The following is an 11138-nucleotide window of genomic DNA, read 5'->3' as shown; positions in this document are numbered from 1 at the left end:
TCCTAGCTAACTCTGCTTTTTTGTTTTAAATTAAATTGTAAAATATTTAAATAACTATAACACTCAGTACTATTGAGTTTGTGGCTTAGAAGAATAATTACCAGACCTTTTCTGGAAAGAGATTAAAAGCACATGTAAAGAACCTTCTAACATTTTTAGCATTTGACTCGGAAACATGACATTTAAAGAACTTTACTAAGTGTATGATATTTTCACAGATCATGAAATTGAAGGGTGCAAAAAAAAAAATAACCACAAAACCCAAACACCTCTTTTATTTTTCTGTGACTAAATATCTTTCTAAGTTCTCATAGCCCCTGAAATCAGAAAATACAACCCAGTCAATTTCAGTTAAAACCTGTCACTCTGCTTTTCAGGCATTTTGGACTTAAGCTTATTGATCCAGGAGTTTTGCCTGTTCCATTCCCCATGGTAAAGCATTTCATCTCTGGGAGGGGGACAGGGAGAGGTAAGAGGCAGCAGGACATCGGGAGAGGGGCCTGGGTGCTTGGACATGGCCTTGTATCCTCAAGGCAATCTGCTGTGACCTCCATCTTACCCTTGATCTCTGATAGTCAGCAGCTTCCCCATTGACTTGAGCTGACATGTTCTGACCAGTCGAGTCTCCCAGCAGTCCTTTCGCTTGGTGATGGCATCAACCGAGCTGGTACAGCACCCTCTCCAGGACAGCAGATGAACGATCTACATCACTCCTTCTGCCATGACATCCTCCCAACCGATGCGGAATAGTCCTACACACCTGCTGCCTCAGACCCTCTCAGCCGTTTGGTACCTCCATCTACTAACCACTCCCATCCTTCTGGAAGGCCAGCACTCCACAGGGCCATGCTCAGGCCCACGTGCATAGGCAGCACAGCCTGCACTCAGGTACAATGCCGGGCTTGGCTTTTCCCCAAGGCTCACCCCACTTGAGGTGAAAGCCTGGCAAGTGAAGCACACATTTCCTCTATTTTTAACATTCTCCAAGTGTAACTGGAGTGGAGGTAGGGTAGCATATGTACTACTTGCTTCCGACACAAACACACCCCCCGTGGAGGAAGGCCTCCTTTCTCGAGAACTCACCTCCAGTACCTGCCTCTATTTCTCCCGAGTCTGATGCCTCCCTCAGCCAGTCAATCTACCTAGTTCTGAAGGAGAAGCCATCTGCTCTTCATCGCCAGCAGCTCCTAACTCTTTTTGTGTCATGGACCCCTTTGGTGGTTGGATGAAGCCTGTGTGCCCTTTCTCAGAAAAATGTTTTAGATGCAAAAATAAAATACATAGGGTTACAGTGGGAAACAAATTATACTGAAATCTTGTTCTATTCGCAAACACTAGGCTAAGAACCCCTCTTCCAATATTTTATTTAAGACACTAAGTCTGTGCCTTCATTCCTTTAAGGTTTGACTCTGAATATAAAACAAGAAACAAAAACTCATCTGTCTCAAAAAAGACTGTTCCTGAAAAGCAAAAATATAGATGTTCAAAACTAGGGTTTCTGCTGTGAATTTTAAAACTTAAAAAGCAAGACTCTGCCTCTGCTCTCTGTTTATGGTTTTGGTTGTCCTCTGTGGAAATGCGTGATGTGGACAGAAAAGAGGAAAGAACGTTGGATACCTTGAAGGATGAAGAAATTTTGTTAATTTTCACCCCACATTATAAGAAAATAGCAGTGGGGCCCGCCTGTTGGCACAATGGTTAAGTGCACACGTTCCGCTTTGTTGGCCTGGGGTTCACTGGTTAGGATCCTGGGTGCGGACATGGCACCCCTTGGCAAGCCATGCTGTGGTAGGTGTCCCACATATAAAGTAGAGGAAGATGGACACAGACACGGATGTTAGCTCAGGGCCAGTCTTCCTCAGCAAAAGAGAGGAGGATTGGCAGCAGATGTTAGCTCAGGGCTAATCTTCCTCAAAAAAAAAAAAGAAGAAAATAGCAGTGCCCAGAGAAACTTATGTACAAGGACAGTCATTGCATCGTTATTTTAAATTAAGAAGCAGTTAGAAAAAAATCCAGCATTTTGAAGTATTTATTTCATCTTTTTCTAAATATAGTCTTGTTTTTTATTTTTTATTGAGATATAATTGACATACATTATATTAGTTTCACATGTACAACATAATGATTTGATATTTGTATACACTGTGAAATGATCAACACAACATCTAGTTACCATTCACCGTATGTAGTTACAAATGTTTTTTCTTGCGATGAGAAATGTGGTTTTTGTTTTTAAAAACAGTAATAAAAACAACCATTTGACATTACACTTTTTATTTATTTTTGTATCCTGCTGTGGTTTACCTTAACACATTAAGAGCAGGGTCAAATGCTGTTAAGAATTATTTGAAAACATAATTTTAATGGCTCTATTTTTCTGATTACTGTATCATTCTTTTATTTGAAAGAGATTTTTTTTTTTCCTCAAGGAAGCTTCACCCTGAGCTAACATCTGTCGCCAGTCTTCCTCTTTTTGCTGAGGAAGGTCCGCCCTGAGCTAACATCTGTTGCCAATCTTCCTCTTTTTGTATATGACCCACCACCACGTATGGCCGGTGACAAGCGGTCCAGGTCCCCACCCAGGAACCAAACCCAGGCCGCTGAAGCGGAGCGCAAACTTAACCACTAGGCCACAGGGGCTGGCCCTGAAAGGGATATTTTTAAGTAAAGAAAATTTGCTGGAAAGTTGAGGTCTTTAGAGGCCCACAAAGGTAGCCTATAACAGATAGCTGTGATTACGGAAAATAACCAACAAACGTTGCCACAGATTACCCTAACAAGAAAAAAAAGACAGTCAAACGTTCACTCCTGATTTGCTTATACCCTGAGTCAAATCTTGCCGCGGTGTGTTATGTAGCTCCGTATGGTGCATCTGGCCATCACACAGGAAGGCCCCTCTGGGTGTTACCCTACACCAGCTCAATTATTGTTTCTGAGCATTGCAAACCACAGAAACTATATTCTACTATTTTTCTCCAACTCACAATGTGTTTACACCACACATTATGATACCGCTATTTCATAGCAGCAACTTGGAAAATTCAAATGAGAACAAATTTTAGCACACACTATTTTGAATCCAAGATTTGAGCGTGTTCATCCCCGTCAGCTTGGATCCTGATGTAGGAATGTAGGAGTCAGAGAACTCTTGGTCGGGGCTCCTTTAAAACCTTTGCATCAGAGCCAATAATCTCAGTGATGAAAGGTTTTCCATAACTGTAATTTGGAGAAGCAGGCTGGGGTGCCACATGTTTTCTTCCATTTGAACGGAAAAACATTTTTTTTTCTAAAAAGTCCTTTGAGGGTAAAATGCGTAGATTTCAAGGAGCCAATGTCACCCAAAGAAAAATGAACAGTGTTTACAGTTAAAACTGCCAAGCCCCCCACTCACATGGCCTTAAAGTTTGTCCGAGAGGTTCATGAAAGCGAAGAGAAGAAGTTCTTACATACAGATTCCCCGATCTTTCAGGAGACACTCGGATTAAAGTTTCTGCCCTTTGCTGAAATACAGACAGGTGTTTTTGACAGATTAACGACAACACTTTCAAAGCCTTCCTTGTGTGGGTTGTGTGGTTTTATTAAAATACACTGTGTGGTGTGAAGAGGAGGGGGCTATAATCTCTTGGAGTTTTTCTGGCTTGGGTTAATTTGTATTTTTTTCCCTATGATTTACTAGTTTCAAGGCATGAATGATAGTTGGGAGCTGGGTCTGTATTTTCCTTTTTCATATTCGCTGTGGCCATTCCACTGCAAGGATTAAATTTGCCTTCTTTCATGAATGAAAGTAATTCTTTGCCACAAACAACTGGACAATTGTTTGTGCAAGTCTTCATATTTTTAAATAAAATAACTGGATTGACAGTGCCTTTTTATTTTCTGTATTTTGGATGCTCTGATGTCTGGGTCCTTGCTGACCCTGGGGGACTGCCCTTCCCAGGGCTGGCTAATTCCTAGAAATAGCAAATAACTCGCCTGGGAGTGCATCGTTCAAAAGCAAACCAACCAAGGCAGGGTACACACCCCAGCCACGCCCTTTCTCAGGCTCTCACATTCAGGGCCACTCTACACCTGCTCTGATCACCACAAAACTGGGTACCAGACAACTAGGGACAGCTCTCATGCCCAAGAGCCCACTGAAATTATTCAAACTAGCCAATCCTCAGCTTGTTTATGCTGCCTCACCCATTCCTTCCTACAGAAACCACAAGGAAGCCTCTTGCCTACATTTTCCCCTCACTCCCTCTGCCTCCCGACCATCCCTGGTCCAGCCCCATGTGGCCCTGTGTAGCACGGTGTGCCCCCTCCTCTTGAGAACTGTAACAACCTACCTTTCCAATGGCAGACGTCTCCTGATCTATTGGCCTCACCATACCTGAATAATAGTAAAGCCTACATTTTAAAACCATAATCTGCATAAAGTGCCTGGTATAGTTCCCGGTAAGGAGCAGTGCTGAATAAATGGTGCTTATTCTATCTTTATCCCTAGGGTGTGCTTAGGACTACTGGTGACGTTTCCCTTCTCCCCTCAAACCCCACCCCTACATGAATTCTACAAACTTGGTGACTCTGGCTTTTGTGCCCGAGTTCACCATAAGAGGTAGGAAGGACACAGCCTACTTCTCAAAATGTTAACTCTGCCACCTGAAGATGTACCAAAAGCCATTCCCATATTCCAAAGTCTCCCTTGAAAGTTTAAAATTCTGGGACTGGTCATATTGCCCTGCAGTATCTTAATAATAAATTAGGACCTGATACAATTTGGTTGGCACCTAATTTTATATATGTAGATATATACACATACTATGGATTGAATGTTTGTGTCCCCCACCTCCCTAAATCCATATGTTGAAGCCCTAACCCCCATTGGGATGGTATTAGGAGGTGGATTTTTGGGAACTAAGTAGTTTTAGCTGACATCGTGAGGGTGGAACCCCCATGATGGGTTAGTGTACCAATATAAGAGGAAGAGCCCCCTTTCTCTCTGCCACGTGAAGACACAGTAAGAGGGCAGCTGTCTGTGAACCAGGAGATTCTCACCAAGACGCCAACCATGCTGACACCTTGATCTTGGACTTCCAGCTTCCAGAACTATGAGAAATAACGTTTTGTTGTTTAAGCTCCCCAGTGCAGGGCGTTCTGTGATAGCAACCCAAATGGACAGAGACAACTCATTTCAGAAAAGGTGACTCATAGAGAACAACTCCTGGAGGAAACTGGGGCAGAAGAGAAGAAATGCCATTGGGAAAGTAGCTTGAACTCTGCCAAGAATCTGCTTCATTGGCTTAAAAGCTTTGCCCAGTCACTCAGAGCCAGTTCATGAGCCCCAACAGCCCTGAGAATCACGAGCCAGTTGAGTCTTTCAACAACCATTTGGATGTTGAATTACTCTAGGAAATTGGGACACTGAACAAGATAGACAGGGCTCCTTCCTTAAGGTGTCAAGTAGAGCTAAGGAAAGGAGATGATTGGGAGTGTGCATTTGTGCGTGTGTGTCTGTGGTTGGTAGGGTTGAGGAGGGGAGACCGCACCATTTACGAAGATAATCTGAGTTTGAGAACCTTTGAGAAGTTGAGATCTGAACCGAAGGAAGTTGGAGACGGCAAACGTGGTGCATAGAGTCAGTAACACAAAATCTCCGGCTTGCCAATCCAGGTGCTGTGCCTTCCCTTTGCACCCCATCTCCTCCTGCATGTTTAGTTATTACTGATCCTTTAACCACAGAGCAAGTTCTGTTTTAACAAGATTATTCTACATGGCTCCCAGGATGTGATAGTTTAGACTGTACAAATTTTAGAGATGCATCTAATCTGAGGGTTTGTAAACATAGTTTTTAAAGCTGTAGAATCATTTATTTAAAAGAAAAAACCTCTCAAGGGGAACATAAATAAAAAATGAGTCCTCTCTGGGCAAAGCCAGGAGTCTCACCCCCAAACCAGCACTCTCCAAGGCAGATCCTGAAGGCCCTCCTTGGAGCACACTTGAAAGGCATGCATTTACTCTAAGCATATCTGTCTATGAGAAAATTGATACCCAGACAGGTCAGATGCCTTGTCCAAGGTCATGGAGAGCATAAATCAGTCTTCTTCTCTACATTTCTCCTTCCACTAAGAAATGTCACCTCTCACATTAAAGTATAAATAAATCTTTGAGATAGAAACAACAGTCTTTCTTGCAAGCAACTTACACACTCAGTTTCAAAAGTCCTGACATTTTGCACTGTAGTATATTGCTCAGAGATTTATGATGGCATTTTTCTTAGTTTTCGATCATTTACAACAATAAAGAATTTTCTTGGCAGTGAAAGAATTAATTCTTCCCATTTCAATCTGCTGGAACGTCCCTCTGATGGTAGTAAATGATTGAGAAAGGTCTTGATGATTTCAACTTTTAAAAGATTGACCAATAAAATTGGACGGAATTAGATGTTGGACCCAGGTCAGAATTAGATGTGCAAAACAGTCTTAACAAAATAAAGCTCTGATAGCATAGGTTCACTTTACATGCTATTAAAATCTTAAATCAAGTTCTTTGGAAAATTCTTTAAGACTTATAAATGGTTGTATCGCACCCAAAGTGGAGGAGTTGGATATTTAATCAATAGAGCTACACAAATTGAGTAATTTAGGTACAAAGTGGATGAGAATAGAAGTGTGGTGGGGCGGCCTTAATTATCTTGTTTAGCAGGTCAGGTTGATTAAATCAAGTAAATCATAGTCTATTCTCCCTTTACATCAGAATATAAAGAAATAGGGCTAGGTTTTTTCCACTTTGGGAAATCTGCTTGCTCCCAGTGGGACCATCGGAACAAGGATGGGCTGATGAGCACTGCTTCTTCATCAACCATCTTGGGAATTGCTTTATTAATTCAAGAAATTAATCACCCCTCTGGCTTCAATGATAACTTTAATGCTGTGTATTCCAAGTCTTGACACCCAGCTCTGCTCCTTCCCTTGACCTCTGAAATTTCCAGCATTCTGCTGCATTTCTTAGCTACCCATCTACCATCACCTCAAACTCAACTTGTCCAAAACTAAACATCACTTGCAACTCCTTGATTTCTCTTAATAGAGCTAACATTCCTCTAGTCACTCAAACTAAAAACCCTGGTGTCCTCTTTGAATACTCACCACAATAACTCCTACATTCAATAAATTACTATGTTCTATAAACAGGTGTCACACTCATCTTTTCTTTTCGATGACCACTGTCAACACATCAGTTTGGGTTGTAAACTCTTACCTGGACAGAAGGTGCAGCGAGGGGTTGGGGCGTGAGTTGTATGCACATAAGCAGTTATATTTGTTATGCATCAGTGTGACAATTAAAATTCCATGGAGAAAAGCACCCAAACTATGTCCTACTTGTCTTTTCCCCACTACCTACACATTTTAGTTAAGTTATACTAAATTACGGCTACCATCTGAACTACTCCATTCATCTCCCAATTCTCCTCTTTGAGATTAGTTTCCTCATAATCCATTTATATACTGCCGTCGGATTCATTTTCTTTAATGAGGAGCTCTGATGCCTCAAACATGTGCCAGAAGTAGAGACCCGTCCTAGCCATCAAGGCTCTTCAGAAGATGACCCCTATTTTCTTTGGTAAATTGTAAAAGGCTGTACAGATATGTATCACCTTTGCTATCATCATCATAGTCCTCCTTTACTGTTGCTCATGAGGTCCAAGCAAAACTTAACCCTGTTTTCCATATCTTTCCTGTAATTCCCATTACTACTTCCACCTCAGTAACTCAAGAACTTGCTGTTCCTCCCAATAGACTAGAGCTTCCTAACACTCTTTCTGTCCGCTCCATCACCATCTTTCAACCCACTTACACATTACTTCCAGATTCTTTTTTTTCCCCAGACACTGCTCTGATTATGTCACTGCCTTGCTCAAAAACAATCTTTCCACATTACCTAATTAAGGACAAATGTCCTTTCCATTCTTCCCTCTCACTAATTCCTTTTACGCATTCTGCACTCCAACCAAAGTTCTAGAATGTACTCCTACTTTCTGTTCCCACACCTCTGGCATTTTCCCACTCACCATCCTTCCCAGAAGTATTGAACTCCATCTAATTAAAGAGTCCTTTCCCCGTCTCCCCAACCATAGCACCCAGTTTAGAAATTCTGTGACACACTTTTCATGTTCATTTGTCCAGTCATTTATTCATTGAGCACCTCAGTTCCTGCCTATGAGTTTATTCCCAGAGAGAGAGATTAAACACTATAAAGTACTTTCACATACAATATTTCTAAACGGTCCAGTGGCCTAAGTAGTCTTATTATCCCCATATATCGTTGAGGAAACAGACAAAGAGAGTTAAGTGACTTGGTGGAATTCAAATCCAGTTATCTAATTTAAGAATCAATTACTTTTTATGATTATCTTATTATAAGTTGTTCTTGCCTTCTTTTATGAATTTTCCAAATTATCCCTTCTAGGTATCAGTTCTTTGAGGTCAGGAGCCATATATTAGAGCCGCTTCCACAGTGTATTTGCATAGAATGTTTGCTCAGCGAATGCTTGTTGCATTGAACTGAATTGTATTGATTTGATTTGAATTCTGGAGCTTACCCTTTTTTAACGACATGTTTTCTAACCTAGTCACAATCTCTTCTGATCTTCTGTTCTTTGTATATTTGCTAGAAATATTTCTGCTAAATACTCTTACCCTCTGGTGTGGATTGGCCGCATGTCTTTCTATCCGGTCATTTGCTTGGTATCTCTGACTAGACTTACTCTTTCAGATATTTCTTTCTCTGAACAGGCTGCTTTTTGTGCTTAATTACTTTACACATCATGCCATCCATCAATGTTGCATCCTTATGAAAATATTGACTAAGCAAATTCTAAGATGAGATACAGTGTAAATAACAGCAAGAAAACGACCATCACTCATTTCAGATTCTGAGAAACTTTCAGGGCTCTAGATTAGAGATAGAACTATTTGTAAAATCAGATGTCTGTCCTCTTGAAGCAAATTTATAATAGAAACTTAACAAGAGACTGTAGTTTGGGCTCAAAAGTACATATTTGAGAGACACATCTATTAGTGTGAACATTTGCTAGCCTGTCCCATGATTCCTAATTGGTCCAGCCTCAGATGGACTTAGATTTACAGTCTCCATAAAATGCAGATTAAGTCAAATCTATCTAGAGTCATCCATAGTGTCAGAGATCATATCATTTTTAAATCTCTCGAGCTGGCCTTAATTCAAGGACAATAAGCAAGGGTGTTGGTGAAGAGGTTATAGCTTTGGCTAGATAGTGCCAGAATCTGCAGAGAGAAGGGCTTTATGGAAAATATGCCTGAATTCCAGCCTCGTGGTGTCTCATTGTACTTCAGCTTTTTTCAAATTCATAAAAAAAAATGTGATTTGTATTAACAAGACATCAGCCAACACAATTTCAAACAAATTAAACATATTTTCTAAGGAAGACGAAAACTGCAATATTGTGAGTGTATGTTGTTCAGTGAACAGATGTGGCGAGAAAACTTTGATGGCTGTGTGGTTAGGTGGAAGGAGGGAGCCAATGTCAACAGTAGTAGCTTCTGAGAGAGAGAAGCAACTTAAAAAGGACAATCGCTTGTTCTATGCCTCAACTTTATAATCCCAAACAGAAAATACTCCTACTGAAATGAATGGGAAACGTGAACAGTTAGAGAGTGTGGAATTCAGCCTTTGATTCGCTTTCCCTTTGATATATAATCATCATTGCCCACAGCAGGTATGAACTTTATTAACTTAATTTGCCATTAGTTCAAGAAGTTATATGTTTCCTCAAAATAAACTCATTTTTAAAGCTGAAAGAACATTTCAAGCCTTAAAAATGCAAATATGTCATAGTTTGGCTGCATTCAGAATCAATCAGCTGAAAACAGAGTAATGCTATTACTGAAGAGGGAACTGAAAGCATGCAAATTGAAACCAGGATAAAAAATAAAACGTAAAAGAAGGCTTACAGAATCTACAGAAGCGTCTTTCTTGTATGACTATGGTAGTATAGTAAGTTAAATATAAAACATAAATAATATTTATATGTAATATTACACTATTTTTCTTGACATGACATAAGACATTTAAACTAGTCCAGAGATGAGCTTAGTTTATTAAGCAATGCATATCCTGGATCTGGGTAAGTCAGGATAACAATAATTTACAAGCAATAACATTTTCTATTTTACAAAATGTTTCATTTTACACACACACACACACATACATACCCCTAAGATGTAAGTGGCATAGATACAATTATTTTCATTTTGTAGATAAGGAAGCGAAGGTCCCAAATTGAAGAGCCAGTGAGAGGCCCCTGAGAACTCAGACTGCTCCACGGTCCTGAAAATTGCACCGCACTTTTCCCACCACCTGCAGGAGACTAGAAAACAGGACACTCTCTGTTTAGGATGTGGCTGCTTCTCTGGCTTCATGGCCTCACTCAGGCCCCACAGCTCTGGTTGAGGTGTGATCTTTCCCAACCAAAACACGGATTATCCAACTTTTATGGGTTTCAACTGCTCACCTTGTGGCCTCTCAGATAACCTGAAGATTATTACTAACTTGGAGGCGGGCATGTGGAAGGAGAAACAATGGCCTTAGACTCCTTAAAATGAGAATGATCTGGCATCATGGTAATTTACTCAGCTTCATTTTTTGAGTATGGTGGTTAAGAATTTGGACCCTGGAGTTGGGAAAGCATGGTTTCCACTCTCTGCTCTGCTATTTCTGAGCTGGCTGAACTTGGGCAAATTACATAACCTCCTGACCCTCACTTTTTTCATCTGGAAACAAATTATCAGACAAATCAAGTGGAATGTTGTATCTAAAGCGTGTTGCACAGTGTCAGAGACCCCAAGACTATTAGCTGTTAGGAGTTCTCCATCCTTTGAAAATTACGAGACAGGCCAATGTCATGTTATCTTTGGCGGGAAATTGAGCGGTTCTTGGATATAAAGTGAAACTTTCTGTCCTGTGAGTTTGTCTATGCACAGAGCACTCTGGGCTGACAGCGTGTGTGGATTCTCACAGGAGCTACATTAGAGTGAGAAGCTCCAGGAGCAGATGCATTCCTACCTCTGTATCCTCTGTGCTTCGGAAAACCACAGGTGCCTGGGAGGAACAGGAGCAGA

Source organism: Equus asinus, chromosome 29 (assembly GCF_041296235.1).
Source record: "Equus asinus isolate D_3611 breed Donkey chromosome 29, EquAss-T2T_v2, whole genome shotgun sequence".
NCBI lineage: Eukaryota > Metazoa > Chordata > Mammalia > Perissodactyla > Equidae > Equus > Equus asinus.
The sequence above is the reverse complement of the archived record's forward strand: the minus strand, read 5'-3'. Positions refer to the sequence as shown.